Here is a 15,401-nt window from a genome sequence, read left to right as displayed (position 1 = left end):
ATTATTTTTCTTTATTACATAGTTATGTTATTATCCTTAGTTTGCTAAGAAATTATACCCCATAACCTTATAAAAAATAAGTCATCTACAAACTTGACTTATAATGTATGATGTTATTAAAGTTGAACCTTGTTATTGGATGAGGTTATATGCAAACTTAACTATGTTAAAATGATAAGATTAATTTTTAATACTTAAATAATATTTGTATTTTCCGACCTTTATTTTTGTGATTCCATGTAGTTGCTCCTTCTTCTTCTTCTTCTTCTTCTTTTTTTTTTTTTTTTTCATTTAGCATAATTGTGCTATTATTCTAGTTTTGAAACTACTCCTCCTAATATTAAAAATAATGAATCATTAATAAACCTAGCATATAATTAGTGATATCATTGAAGTAGAATCTCATAGTTGAATGAAGTTATAGACTTATATTTTTCCTTTTCTTTGAATTATACGTACTTAAATTATATTGAAACTTAATTTATTTTATGTTGTAATTTTACATACGAGTATTATGTTATCTATTTTATTGGATTTTGAATTTACATTATATTTTTGCTTCCATTTTATTTGCTTTAATAGTATTCTCTTATTAATTTAGATTGCATGCCATTTATTTTTCAGTTAAAATTGATAGATTATTTTTTCGTAAAACATTTGAGTAATATTGTGGAGTTATATTTATAAATTTAATTATTTTATCAAGCATGCAGTCCTATATTTTTACAAAATATGTACCTTTTGTTTTTATAATTTATTAAAGTAAAATATTATTAATTTAAAAAATATATATCATTTTTTTAATAATATTAGTTACAAATATATGATTAGTAATTAATATATTTTCAAGAAATTATATCTATCTTAAATATCAAATTTAATATTATTTATAAAGGCAAATATTCGGTAAGTTTTAGCTTTTAATTTTTGATTATTAACTTTATAGTTAAAGTTAATCTAATTGTGTAATTATACTTGTGCAACCAAACAATACACTTGTAATTACACTGTAATTATATTATGACAAACAAACAAGTTGTCGTAATTATAATAATATGTAATTACTATCCTAATAATTACACAAATTTCAATTACTCGGTGACTTTCTGTTTACCTCGAAAATACGAGTAACAATTAAACTTGTTTATGGTTTTAAAGATACATGATTTAGTTCAATACTAATTATTAACCAAGAAACCTAACGTATAAATGAAGCCAGTAAGGAAGCCAGTCTCGGCCTCGAGCTAAGGTGGCCTTGAGGTAGGTCAAGAACAATAAAGTTAAAGGACAATTCTGATGAAATGTGAGTAAGAAAGTAAGAGAGTATATTCTTTGCCAATGATTGATGATAGTTACAAATGATTGGGGTCCCCTTTATATAATAGGGGAACCCTTAATAAGGTACATTTCTATTTACAGTAAGGAATCTTATTGGGACAACTGTCTAACTGCCTAGTACGGATTCGTACCTTTCGTACAAATCGATTCCAGAATTTACGCCATGATTTTGGGGACATGGCGGGAATCTTGTTCTTTCTGTTACAATCTCATAACGGCATCATCTTGGGGTTGAGCATACTCGGCTTCGATACTTATAGCGTACTTCGATTCTCGGGCCTTGTACTATGTCATAGGGCTCGAGCTTGGTCCATCGAGCTCGAACTCGACCCATCCTGAACTCGGGCTTTAGGCGACCCCTCGAACCCGTGAAATCGGATATATCTGATTTCGACCGTATATACTTTCCAAACAGACCCGAAAGCTAATTCCAATGTAATCGGAAGCTTCGCTCTTGCTCGAACTTTACAAAGCTTCATTATTATTAAACATTGAAGGACAGAGTTATCATATTCATACCCCACGCAACAAATAATAATACACATTATATGAAATAAGACCAGACAAGCATGAGAAATGCCGATCCATGATTTGGGCCATATGGTACGATCACGATCCTTGAATTTCTACGTAAACGCCGTAAAAATTGCACGGAGCGTTCTATTTGGTCGCATCCATTTAACCTATACCCATTTTTTTTAAAACTTTTAACTTGTACCCACTTTTTAAACAACTTCAGCCCTCTTTCTCCTCCTCCTTCTCCTCCTCAAAGTTTTATCTTTTCTTTTTCCAGAAGTAAGGTTCATCCCTATCTGATTCTTCTTATTTCTCCTGTGTATATATATATATATATATATATATATACACACACACATACACATACACACACAACTGACTTGGTGATTTGTTTGATTAATTACTATTCGTAATTACCTAATCTGGTAAGTAGCAGCAGTAAAAGTCATGAAATTACTGAGGCAAATAATCGTACAGTTCTGTATAAGGACAAAAAAGTGAATAAATGAATGAATGAATGGATTGAATCTGCCTCTCTAATTTCTCTGAGGATATTTACAGTGTTTCGTGGATCCTATGCAAAGTAAAGAATCTAACAAAATTTGCAAGTTTGTGGTGTAGTGTTCTCCTGCTGTCTCTAATTAATTTTCTTTCAGTTTGGCTAAGATGGTGTGGCAAATGAAATTATAAACAAACAAAAACTTCAGCTCTATAGCTGAAATTCCCCAGTTACAAAAACAAAAACTTCAGCTCTAGAACTGAAGCTTACAAACAAAAACTTCAGCTCTAGAGCTGAAGTTCGACAGTTACAAAACAAAAACTTCAGCTCTAGAGTTGAAGCTTACAAACAAAAACTTGCCAGTACAAACAAAAACTTCAGCTCTAGAGCTGAAGTTCGACAGTTACAAAACAAAAACTTCAGCTCTAGAGCTTAACATTAGGCCCGACTACTAGAATGCTGAAATTTTGCGTGATTGCCTTTGCTACTTTAGCCCCGTATGCTGAAGTTATACGAAAAAGCGGGTACACTTGCAATTTTTTTTGCAAAGCGGCCACAAGTTAAAACGTGACACAAAAAGCGGGTATAGATGCAAATGCCCCGTAAACGCATGCATTAATTCCTTTTCAATTTCAGAAGTACTGTCCTGTAAAATTCTTATCCATATTTTTAATTAATTTATTTATGGGTGGACCTGAAAATAGTTAATTCTTAGATGCTTCAAAAAACATCTTAAATAGATTCTAAACGCGTAACTTAGTAACATGTTGACATTTATTTTATTACACCCACTCTTTGAAGACATCATATATAAATAGTGATACTCTATTACTTTTAAAATTGTAATTAACAATGCAATTAGCTCTTAGATATTAAGAGGTCAAGAAGTTCTATACAATTTCAGATCTAAGAGACAATATAAATATAAACACCTCTACCTTAACCAAAGGGTCAATGGTATAAGTCATGTTGGGAGACAATTAAGAATTACTAGTAATTTAGGGAGCCACTATTAATTCTTTAAAGGATATGGGAGAACTTAAAGAAATAAAAATACAAAAAGAATTAGTAATATTTTGGGATGGTAACGTGAGAATTAGTAATGCATGGATTGACAATACGGGGATTAGTAATAAGGAAATTGTAATGTAGAAATTATTTCTTGTGAGATGGCTGGTTGTATAAGAAAGCTAGTTTTGGATGAGAAAAAAAGATAAAAGATAGAAGAGTATCCTTGTCATTTCCATTGAACGAAAAAGAAGTACCAAACAATGTATAAGTTATACCCAATTTTATGCGGATAGAAAAAGAAAATCAAACCTTGCATAATGAATATTGCGTTTTATAACATGTATTATAACTCCTAATGAGTCCTACTAAACGGGCCATATATAGTACACTGTAAATTCAATACTTTGACAACTTATACTATCCAGTGATATGATTCAAATTTCTGAATTTTATTAAGTATTCATACTTCATATTGTCAAACCACTTATTGAGATAATATATTTATCCTGTATTTTCTTCCTTTTCCAGATTAGTCAGCTTATGCTGAGTCAACAGTTAGTGGTTAGTATTTGACAACTGTAGCCACATTAGGTTAGACATTTTTACATTCTTGTTACTAGTTATATATAAGGGGACCTACACACAATTAATCATATTGAGATTTCTTCTTCTCCATTCACGTGTTCTCTGTTTTCTTCTTCTCTGTTCTTTCTTCTTTCCAGAAGCTTCCGACCTCCATTGTAGCTCAGTTCAAGCTAAGTTTGATATGGTATTAGAGCAACACAGGTTTTCTCTCTCATTCCATATTCACATTACTTCGCATTAATTCTCAATTGCTTAATTTCCACATGCAATTGTGATTTAGGTCTAATTCTCTGAAAATTAGAGTTCAACAGTTTATTTTGGGTCTTAGAAACTTAATAACCTAGTTCTCTAAATCATGGTTGTTACCGACGAGATTGAACAATCTGATGTTGAAATCAGTGTTGAATCAATTAAAGTATATGGTGTTGATTCGAGTTGTCCTTTCTACATGCATCCGTCAGATAATCCTAATGCAATGCTAGTTTAAGTTTCGTTTGATAGCACTGGTTATCATTCATGGAGAAGAGGCGTATTGCGAGCGCTTTCGGTAAAGAACAAATTAGGTTTTATAAATGGCGAATGTAAAAAGCCAGAACGTATCGCATGTGAGAGAAGTGTGGCAATATGGTCACATTATGGATTCTGAATTCTCTAGCTAAGGAGATAGCCGACGGAGTTGAATACGTCAAAGATGCAGTCGAATTGTGGAAAGAGTTAGAAGATCGTTATGATCAGACGAATGGTGCAAAACTGTACCAAATCCAAAAGGAAATTAATGATTTGTCTCAAGGAAATATGGACATCGCTGCTTATTACACCAAAATAAAGAAGTTGTGGGAAGAATTGAGCACTCTGAGTGTCAAGAGTCAATGCAGTTGTCATTGCACCCGCGGAGCCAAAGAAAACATGTATAAGGCAGAGCAGGATAGGAGATTAATCCAATTTCTTATGGGTTTGAACGAGGTTTATACTGTTGTCAGATGAAGCATCCTTATGATGAATCCATTGCCTTCAATGCCACAAGCTTTTTGCTTGTTAGTTCGAGAGGAAAAACAAAGGGAAATCCGGCTAAATAATCAACTTGTCATGAATTATGCCTCGCTGAATGTGAACACCACAGGATCAAATAATTTTAGAACCAATTATTCACCAAACAACAACTATTATGGAAATAATAGGTCTCGACCTATATGCGTTTACTGCAAAAAGCCAGGACATACCAAAGATAAATTTTATAAATTGCATGATTATCCTCAAAGTTTTCAAAACACTCAGAATCCAAGTCAAAACTACAAGGGAGATAGAGGAAATGGATGGAAAGGAAAGAGAATAGTGGCAAATGTACATGGGACATCTACTGATACAACCTCTATGGTGGGGGATGAACCTGTTCGTAAGGATGAGTTAAAATGTAAGTCTTACTAAGGAGCAATATGGACAACTTGTCAACCGTCTACAACACTTTCAAACTGAAAATGGTGGTGAGAACCCAAGCTGTGTGATCAATGGAGCCGTAAATTTTGCAAGTATGATAGTTTGTTCAAGTAAAGTCACTTCTGTTAATTTCGGCAAACTCACTGACACATGGATTATAAACTCAGGTTCATCAAACCACATGACATTTAATAAATCCTCACTAACCAATGTCATAACCTTACCATATCCTCTCCCAATTATACTTCCTAATGGCTATAGGGTAAAGGTGACTGAAAGTGGGAATATGACATTGACCCCTGAAATCATTCTGTATAAAGTCCTCTTCATTCCTTCCTTTAAGTACAATCTCATTTCTGTCCATTGTCTAACTTTGAATTTAAAAGGCATTGCCTCCTTTACTGACAACGCTTGTCTACTGCAGGCCCCTTCAATGAAGAGGCCTCTGGAGATTGGTAAGGTGGAGGATGGTTTGTATCTTCTTTGTTCACGATGTCTCAAAGATGCAGTAACTCCAGTTAAAAGTTCTGTTTCCTATTCTTCTAGTTATGATTTGAATAAAATGTTGTGTCACTCATGTCCCAATAGAGTGCATTGTAATCCTTGTTCATCTGTAAATAATCCAACATTGAATAAAGTGCACCATTTTCCTATTGTCAATTCTTGCATGTCCCATGGAAATAGTATGAATCTATTATGGCACAATAGACTTGGTCATGTACCATTTTGGAAAATAAGAGGGATAACATTCATACTTGTAACTTTTTCACCTAAACAACTCTTCTTATGTTCTAGTTGTCCTATGGCAAGGTAAAATAGGTTACCCTTTCCAAAACTAGCACCTCCAGACAAATATTCGAGTTGTTGCATATAGACCTATGGGGACCTTACCATGTAGCAACTTATGATAATTACAAGTACTTCATAACAACGATTGATGATTATAGTAAATCCACATGGACTCATCTGCTAACCTGCAAAAGTAACACTCTGCAAATAATTAAATCCTTTGTATCCTTGATTGAAAACTAGTTCAATACTACCATAAAATCCATCAGATCAGACAATGGGCTTGAATTTACTAGCAGGGAAGCCAGTCTCTTTTTCCAGTCTAAAGAGATAGTACATCAAAGAACTTGTTCTTACACGCCACAACAAAATGGTGTAGTGGAAAGAAAACACAAATACCTACTAAAAACAGCAAGAGCTCCTTTATTCCAATTTAATTGCCTATTAGATATTGGGGAGAATATATTTTGACTACAACCTATATTATAAATAGACTACCTACTACTTACCTTAAAAACAAATGTCCTTTTGAACTCTTGTGCCAAAGAAAGGCAGATTATTTCCATATGAGGAGCTTTGACTGCTTATATTATCCAACTATCCCCAAAATTCTTAGAGATAAGTTTGAGCCTAGAACAACCCCTCATGTCTTTGTGGGATATCCCTTTAAAATAAAAGGATACAAAGTATTGAATCTAACCACTAGAAAATGCATATTTCCAGAGATGTAATCTTCCATGAGAGTGTTTTCCCTTTTGCACTTTTATCTGATTCCAATTTTTATTCATTTCCTATTGTACCTAGTTCATTTCCACATCCTGCATGTTTGAATGATACTGAGTATCATTTTTCAGATCATGTTGCAGAGGTTCAGGGGTTTCAAAAGTCATACCTAATGAAATGTCATCTACTACACCTAATGAGATGCCACCTAGTTCTTTCCCTGTTTCACCTGTGACCCCTGCTGCTTCCAATACACCTAAGTCACCGGTCATTGGTGACTATTCTCTAACACAACATCCTCAGAGCCCACAACCTACTCCACAATTAAGAAGATCATATAGGGAACCTAAAACTCCTTCTCACCTGAAATATTACATTATCTCAATTCCAAAATTAACATCAGATTTAAATACAACTGGTCAAACCTCTTTTTCTACTTTATTTTCTCATAACAACCACATTGCACCTGATGTACTAATACATGCTGGTCAGACTCTTGTTAGAAATGTTTTTCATGATAGTGAACCAACCTTATACGAAGAGGCTACTATCAACCCTACCTGGCAATCAACAATGACTCAAGAACTTGAAGCTTTATATGCCAATTACACTTGGGACTTAGTTCCCCTACCTGTTGGAAAAAAGGCAATTGGCTACAAATGGGTGTAAAAAATCAAACATAAAGTAGATGAGAGCATTGAGAGGTTCAAGGCCAGGCTAGCTGTGAAGGGCTACACTCAACAAATGGGTATTGATTACACAACAACTTTCTCCCTAGTGGTAAAAATGACAACAGTTAGAGCATTGTTAGTTGATGCAGTAAAAAGAGGCTGGAAAATCTATCAGTTGGATGTGAATAATGCATTTTTCCATGAAAATTTGCATGAAGAAATCTATATGGAGGTGTCACCTAGTCTGATAGTAGAGAAACCAGGACTTGTCTGTAAACTAAACAAGTATGGCTTGAAGCAGACTAGTAGGCAATGGTATGCTAAGTTGACTGAAGCCTTGTGCTCTAGGGGTTACAACCATTTCCTTCATGATTATTCAATGTTCCATAAGAAAGAAGGAGATTTAATGGTCTTCGTGGCAGTATATGTGGATGATGTGCTCTTAACAGGAACCAACCCCCATGAGATTGAGTAGTTAAAGAGTTTTCTACATGAAAGTTTCAGAATTAAAGATTTGGGTTGTTTGCATTACTTCCGGGGATTAGAAGTATTATACAAGTCTAATAGCATCATCATTTCATAGAGGAAATTTTCCCTTGATCTGTTAAAAGAATATGATTGCTTGGGGCATACCATCTTGTCATCTTCTCTTGATCCCACTGTCAAGCTCAAAACCAAAGAGGGAGCATTGCTGGAGGATCCTACATACTACAGAAAATTGGTTGGGAAGTTGAACTTCCTAACCAACACCAGACCTGACATAGCTTATAGTATTCAACACTTGAGCTAATTTATGCAAGAACCCAAGGAACCTCACTTAAAAGCTGCATTCCACTTGTTAAGATATGATCCCACCTTAGGCATCTTCCTGTCTAAAGATGAGGACTGTACACTAATGGCATTCTGTGATTCTGATTAGGCTACACGCCCAGACTCAAGAAGGTTAGGGAGTGGTTATTTTGGTATTACTGGGAAACAGCCCTATCAGTTGGAAGTCGAAGAAGCAGGAGATCATATCTTTATCCTCAGCAGAAGCTGAGTACAGATCACTCAGGAAGGTAGTAGGAGAGTTAGTTTGGTTATGTAGACTATTGGATGAGCTTAATGTACCATATCCCAGGCCTGTTTCAGTGCATTGTGATAGCCAATCAACCCTTCACATTGCTAGAAATCCTGTGTTTCATGAGAGGACTAACCATATTGAAGTTGATTGCCATTTTGTGCGTGACAAACTACAAGGACTCATATCTCTATACCATGTCACTACAAATGAGCAGCTAGTAGACATCCTCACTAAAGCCCTTACTGGAGTGAAACATTCTGTTGTATTAGGCAAATTGGCAGTGTTGCCAGCACTTCCAACTTAGGGGTGGGGGTGTATTGAGATTAAATATTTATCCTGTATTTTCTTCCTTTTCCAGATTAGTCAGCTTATGCTGAGTCAACAGTTAGTGGTTAGTAGTTAGTATTTGACACCTGTAGTCACATTAGGTTAGACATTTTTACATTCCCGTTACTAGTTGTATATAAAGGGACCTACATACAATTAATCAGATTGAGATTTCTTCTTCTCCATTCACATGTTCTCTGTTTTCTTCTTCTCTACTCTTGCTTCTTTCCAGAAGCTTCCGACCTCCATTGTAGCTCAGTTCGAGCTATGTTTGATATCCTTTACAAATACTTTTTATTCAGTGATATGATTCAAATTCAGTGTTTGCACAAACACTCAAGTTCTAATCCTGAGTTTGAAAACGTCAACTTTTGTGTAGTAAAAATAGCACGAACAAACAAGATTTTTTTTCTTTCACAAGCTCACCTTTTTAGAGAAAAAGAAAACAAATGTCACTTTAAACTTACACGACCTATTTGGTGCTTGTTTAAAGTTTTCCAAAAACTTGAGTTTGCAACTCAATTTTGAATTTTTGAAAAATATATAGATGTTTGACTGTTTTTGGCAAAAAAAAGAAACCCCAAACAAACACTTTTTCCTCCAAAAACTTTTTAAATAATCAGCTTTTGGTAAACTTCAGACAAACATTTTCTTTAAAAAATTCAGTGGAAAACATTTCAAAACGCAGAACCTCTTAAAATAGGGGTTTTTCTTTTTTGCAGAAACTAATGTAAACTTATTTTCATAAAATTAATATAAATACAACATTTTCTTCAAAAATTATATTTCAAAGACTTTTTAAAGAAAATAACCAAATTCAAAATTCAAACAGTTTAACAGAAGTTGGGCTCCAACCATCGTGCAAATGTGATTAAGCTCGCGACCAAAAACATCAGAATTTAGACAACTCGCCAATGATAATTGAAACTTTGAAAGGACAGAATGAGAGATAATACAAAAGGATCAGTATGACCGTGGAATTAATACACAAAATCTGTTTTTTTATTATATTTTTATTTTCTTAATAATTATATGATATTTTATATTTACTGATTTCATTAATTCAGATTCCCATTATATATGATTTATTAAAGGGTATCGTTCATGGAGCTCGTGCCTAAATTTTTTAATTAAGGGTCAAAAGCTCACATTCATCTCACGAAAATTGCATTTATTCACATACCAACTGTTTGTCGTTATTTGATTCTCAACTTTTCCGTTTGGTATTTCTTTGTCTCAAACTTTTTATCGGGGTAATTCTTTTGCTAAACTTTACTGCCCTGCAAAATTGACTAAATTCATTAAGATAAACAAAATTATGCCGTGTCCAATTTATTTATTCCACCTTTTTTTCAAGTATCCTTTTTGTTTTTCTTTTCTCTCATTCTTAATTTTTTTTTCCACCGAAAATGTTGGCCCATGAATAGAGAAAAGAGAAGCAAGAAGAGAACTTCACTGCAGAATTGACTATTTTTAATTTAAAATAATCTATAAAGCATTTCGGTAGAGGAGATGAAGTTGCAACAACCTGTAATCTCTTTTTATTTATTTATATATATATATATATATATATATATATATATATTTTGGAGTTCAATGTATGCAGAAAATTACTGATAAATGATGAAAAGTGCATTATTTTTGAGTATATTTACATATTAATTCTTGTATGAGTCGCGGGAGATTACATGGTTTGTAAAGTGAAATATGCTCATTACACGTTTCTTTTGTGTAGGAACGAGTTTGGATGATAAATGATCAAAAGATGATGATTCAACACAAAAAGAAGAGGTGGAAAGAATTTGAAGCTCGTCCAATTTCGTGTGTGGCACGAAAACGGACGCGAAAAAGGAGAAAAATGAAGGCACAAAACAACGAAGCGAAGCGAAGCGAAGGCACGAATCGCTTCACGAACTGAAAATTGCAAAAGCTAAGTCCGCGTCTATGGTCGCGCGCTGCGCGAAGGCAAATGCGCCCTCCAGTTCTCCTATCCGATTTTGGATAGCCTTGGACGGCCTTCCACCCTACCTAGGTCATATAAATACATCCTAAAATATAACTTTGGGGAGGGGGGAGATACTACTTTATGATTACACAATACCTTTGGAGGAAAGAATACACTAGGAGCAAGGAAGAAGATTCAACCACGAGTTTTCCTTTGTTCTTCCTGTTTTCTATTGTTGGTTATGAATTTTAGTATTATATTTTCACATACTACTATGAGTAGCTAGCTTATCATTTAGAATTTTGATGGAACCTTTTGGAGGATGAATTCTTATTAAGTTTGAATATAATTTAGCCTTTGAGTTTTTTTACTTGTTCAACTACGTGCTTATTTCTGTTGATTGAATGACCATCAGTTGACTGTGCCTATTTATTATTCATTACTTGGGAAAGGGTACATATTTAGATAGTTGTTGAACAACGTCACTCCTAACGTATATGAGGAATCAATACAGTAGGTTTAAAGGTAGGTTTAGGAATAACAAAGCCTTGGCGTGGTCATAGTGAGCGGTAAGATTGTGTCATCTAGCGTAGTTCGAGAGAATATGTCTAGTAAATTATTATAGTTGCTTGGGAGAGAATTACAATACCTGTAGTGCTCACGATCAATAGAGAATAATTAGGTGAAATTATAAGAGACGTAGCGAGAAGGCTTCCGACATAATTGGGGAAATCATAACTCTAGACCTCCTTAATCTTGTCTCCAATCCTTAGCATCTTTAATTGTTAATTTACTATTTTAATTTGTTAGATAATTAGTTATACATAAGAATCTTAATATTTATAACTTAGGAATTGTTCAAGCTTGTCTTCTTGGTGATAATGACAGTTGTACCTAAACCTTAGTTCACTTTGGGATTCGACTTCAGACTTTTAGACTGGATTATATTTGCAATGACCGCTTATCCTTCTTAGGACTAGAGTTGGGCATGATCAAATTTTGACGTCGTTGCCGGAAAACTAACGTTGTAGCTGTACATATTTCTAGGTTTCAAGTTTGAACTTTTTTTTTTTAGTATTTGATTTTTTTAATTTTGAGTTTTACTTGTTTATTTATGAAACATGGCATCTTGGAATTATGAGAGTTTTGATGTTGATAATTTTACTATTGATCTTCCTAATGCTTATTGTGAAGGAAACCACCCATGGAAAAACTATCAAAATATTTTCAAGAGCGAGTTATGTGCACCAACTCAATCTTATATATGGAATGTGTGTGATATGTGTGGTGGTCAAGATGGTCACTTTTATGGTTGTGCTTATATTTCTTATCTTCCCCTAACCCCTTACTTTAACAATTCTTCTTTTTCTTGTGAAGTTAATAGGAATAAAGAACCGATGGATGATGACCTGAAAGAGATCAAGGATATATAAGGTGCCTTGTGGAACAAAATAATGAGAAATAACTGCAAATACAAAGGCAAGATGCTACTATTTGCAATCTGGAGGCACAAGTAAGTCAACTAGTTGAAGCATTTAATGCTCAACAAGCCAATATTGTGGATAGTACCCAAGAAAAACATGAATTAGATACCAAAATCGAGGTTGTAATGGAGGAGGTCAGAGTAGAATACCAACAATCTAACCAACTAGAATTTGAGGATGCCAATGTTGAAGAAGTAATACTAGAGTCAACCAGGGACGTTGAAGATACAAATTTAGTTGACTTTACTGTGATTGGTGTTGAGGAGGTTGAAAATCTTGAAGTTCATGTATTTGAGCGCGTTGGACCTCATTCCAAACACTTCTCTATATTATATTCAGATGGTAAAATGGAAATTGATCTGTATGAGCCAATGCAAGAGTCAAAGGAAGAGGTAGATGAGCCCTATATTCTGAAATTTTGAAGGCCGTCTAGGCAGAGTGACATTCCTCGGCGGAAAGCCAAAAAGTGCATAAATAATCATTTAATTTTAGGCTTGCAATAATTTGTATCGCCCCAAGAGCATGATCGTAAAGCAGAATCAAAATTTGGGGTCCAATTCATAAGTTCGAAATAGAGGCAGAAAGTGATTCACGTCGTGCCGCGTTGTTAAATCAAGCGCTTGTTGGGAGGCAACCCAGCTTTTCTATTTTTTGTTATTTTTATTTTTATTTTTTATTATTGTAGTATTATTTTTTATTTCTTTAGAAGCATGAGAAGTAAGGCTATTGGAAGAAAGCAAAGGCAAGTGAGATGGTTAGAACGAAGTGTGGGGTACCCGCCAAAAGAGCTAAGTATGGGAGAAGTCTGAGTATCCCATGAGCTTCTAATGCTTCGGCCTTTGGCCTACTAGGGAGTTTATTTTACCCTCTTATATTTATGGGTGTGTATTGGAGATAATGCACAATTTTAAGTGTGTGGTGAAGAGACTGTTTGGGTGGTTTTCTATGTTATTTTAGTTGTATTATTTATGCGTATTGGAAAAACAATTAGGTAGAAATAATCCCTCTTGATTTTTCTTATGACCACGGTTCTTTTCCAAGGGATGACTCTTTGAACCAGGTAGTAATTTTCTTTTTGAAGTAGAATTTTCAAAAATTTTGGACTTTTCCCAACGGTGGATTTCCTAGACAGTTTTCTTGAGGGTTTAAAACTAAAGAAAAATGCAAAAAGATTTTTTCTTTTTTTCAACTGATAATGGAATGGGAAGAACTTGGGTATCTATGCTTTTTGACATGTTTTATGTTGGGGCTTAGAGCTGGAGCATTTGCACTGAGTACTTTGTTCTTTATTCTTGTGACTATATGCCTTGAGAGTATATGTGTTTATTTTGACGCTTGGGCTCGTCTATTGACTCTTGTTATTACTTCCTAGTGTTTAGATTATATGATGACTATTATAGTTGCTTTAACTTGAGAGTGGGGTCTGAGCTGTCCTAAGTAAGTCATGTGCATGGTGTGAGGTGAGATTTTAGTTGTACTCTGTGTCATCCATTGTTAGTCTAGAAATTGCCCCGTGTGTGACTCGAACCGAAATGATTAAGTCTTGTGAGTTTAGGAAATGATATTGGTGTTTCTTTGATTGAACCTTCAGTCTATTGGCCTACTAGTGATAAATATTATCCTTTGTTAGCCCGTTTGAGCCTGTAAACCTTTTCTTTGGTACCCACATTACAAGACGAATCCCTTTTGTTCTTAATTAAATCTTGTCGAACCTTTACCTCTGAAAGTACTTAAGTCGTTATAAGAGAAGGAAAAGAGATTGGATAGCTTTTGAGTGGAACCATAAAAAGGCCAAAAGGTGCATGTATGAATTGAGAGAGCCACTAGTTGGAAATACCAATTTATAGAGGGTGTTCAAAAGATTTTAGAAAAAAGAAGAAAAAGAAAATACAAAATAAAAAAATCCCTCCAATTCATCTTGATATGTGCTAGTAATTATGTAGATGTGCTTAAAGTCAACGGGCTATGTTATTTACGGTGTCGTAGCGATATGTTGAGTGATCATGAAGATGATTTGTTTAAAAGTGCTTAGGAGGGTTAGTCACTATTATCCATATCTATCTTACCCCTCCCTTAGCCTACATTGCAACCCATGAAGACCTAATTGATCCTAGACTTTGCGAGCTTAAATTAGTAGAGACTTACATTATGGGCAAGCCTATAGTACGAGCTTTGGGGGCACTTGAGTTTCTTTGCAAGAGTAAGTGAAGTCTTTCATTCTGTGATTGTGCGGACTGATTATATTTGAATGTGCGAACTGATTACTCTCTTTTTGTTTTGTTGGTGAGGGCACATGCTTTATAACGGATTGGTAAGGAACTCGTATCTTTAGTTTGCACAAGAAGTGAGTCACAAAGAGGAATGTAGTGGAGTCAATTTTTGAGGCTAGGATGTTAGAAGAGTCATACAAATATTTTAAATAATATTGGCATGAGTTTAGAACTTGAGTAAATGTATGTAGAGTGCATATGTTGGGTTTTAAGTGTTGATATAAACTATTGTCATTAGTGTGATGCTTGAGTATGTTTTGAAAGGTACGCTTAGTTTTAAGTTGCTCGAGGATGAGCAAGAGTTTAAGTGTGGGTGGTGATAAATGATGAAAAGTGCATATTTTTAGTATATTTGCATGTTAATTCTTGTGTGAGTTGCGAGAGATTACATGGTTTGTGAAGTGTAATATGCTCATTACGTGTTTCTTATGTGTAGGAACGAGTTTGGATGATAAATGATCAAAAGATGATAATTCGTCACAAAAAGTAGAGGTGGAAAGAATTGGAAGCTCGTCCAATCGTGCGTGGCACAAAAACGGACACAAAAAAGGAGAAAAATGAAGGCACAAAATTGTGAAGTGAAGCGAAGGCATGGATCGCTTCGCAAACTGAAAATTGCAAAAGCTAAGTCCGCATCTATGGTCGCGCGCTGCGCGAAGGCAAACGCGCCCTCCAGTTCTCCTATCCGATTTTGGATTGCCTTGGACGACCCTCTACCCTACCTAAGATTTGGGGGAGGAGACACT

The sequence above is a fragment of the Nicotiana sylvestris genome, chromosome 9, assembly GCF_000393655.2.
Source record: "Nicotiana sylvestris chromosome 9, ASM39365v2, whole genome shotgun sequence".
Lineage (NCBI taxonomy): Eukaryota > Viridiplantae > Streptophyta > Magnoliopsida > Solanales > Solanaceae > Nicotiana > Nicotiana sylvestris.
Note: the sequence above shows the minus strand (reverse complement) of the source record.